Below are 1,658 nucleotides of genomic sequence, written 5' to 3' on the forward strand. Positions count from 1 at the left end.
GGTATTATATGTCAACTGAGATATTCTGCTGGTCCATGTTGACCCTTTTATTCAAGGTCATTTTTTAGTTACATCTTCAGCTTGTACTTGGTAGTAATCCCTCAGTGCCAGGGAGGCTCATCCCTGGGAGTCATGTCCCAAGCTGGGGGGAATTGGGGGGGATGTGTGGCAACATATGAACATAGGAGATTGTCAGATATTTGTATGCTCTTCTTGTTTCATAAGATGCTTATGCGATATCCATGAAAAAATTTTACCTAAGCAATTGGGATGTATTTTCTCACAATTTTTTGATCTGGAGTATGATCAAATCAAAGAATGTTCAAGGTAAATCTTTCAACCCAAACAATGTGATGTCCAGATGCTGTCTTCTGAAATTCCTTTGGTCTTAGATTGTCATATGGCAAGACATATTTTTTGCAATTCCTTGTCTCTTCCTTCTCCTCCAGGTTCCATTGTTATAATGTTCTAGTTGATTGGTCTGTTGATTTCTCTCTCTCTTCTTAATCTTATTCTATTTTACAGGATTCCAGATAGAGGGATGTGACTCATTTTTATTGATTTGGTTTACATATTAACCAAGGTAATCTCTTCAAATGCTCCTATTTACAATTGGTTGATTCACACAAGAATGGACCAACTTTAAGAACTCATGTTTTGGGGTAAGTATTTTTCCAAATTACCACAGATTCATATACACATATACATATATATCTGAATACACTTATATAGTATATATGTGATTGTGTATATTTATTTATTGTAAAGGAATTTTTATATTGAGAGGAAAGGGAAATGTGATAATGAATACTATTTAGTAGATTACTATATTTAATAGGCTAAATTACTTTAATTTATTGGGTGGTATATATTAAATAAGAATAGGTGAACTTCTGTTAGAAATCATAATGCCACTTGAAAAATAATGTCATGAGAACAGAAGTAAAATGTATACTTTTGTTACACAGTAGAATTATATCTTCAAAATTAAATGTTACCTAAAGAATTACAAAACCTTAGTTAAGATAAATTTTTAGTAATGCTTATTTTCAAATTATGTTGTAATATTAGAATACTGCTTTTTAGGGAGATAAGTGTAAAACTAAGCATAAAGTCGATATTGCTGTGGTTTTGCATTTTTCTTCTTTTCTAATATCAAGAGATATTTGTGCTCTCAATTACTTCATGGAACTAGAATTGGGATGTCTATTAACAAAGAAAATTCTGCTTAATATTTATTTGACGCTCAAAAGTTGATCAACAAGAAAAACTACCTACACCATCATGATTTTACAAACAATAGGTTGAAGAAATGTGTTCATGAATTGTCTCCAAAACAGTGTTTGCTTGCTCTCTGTTGTCTATTGCTGCTATACTAAAATACTTTTGTATGAGAGGCACACCTTTTATCTCTTGTTTTCAATAGATATCAATTTTTAAAAAGTTTTACCTTCCCAGAACTTTCCTGAGAACCTTAGCCACATCTTTGTTTCAAAGACTATAAATGAGGGGGTTGAGCATGGGAGTGAGGATAGTGTAGAAGACAGACACTATATCATCCATCTTTGCAGTATAATAGGTATTTGGGAGATAGTACTTGATTACAGCAGTTCCATATGGGAGGATGGCTCAGATGGCCCAAGGAATTGGGGGGAGGG

The sequence above is a fragment of the Dasypus novemcinctus genome, chromosome 16 (assembly GCF_030445035.2).
Source record: "Dasypus novemcinctus isolate mDasNov1 chromosome 16, mDasNov1.1.hap2, whole genome shotgun sequence".
In the NCBI taxonomy this organism is placed as follows: Eukaryota; Metazoa; Chordata; class Mammalia; order Cingulata; family Dasypodidae; genus Dasypus; species Dasypus novemcinctus.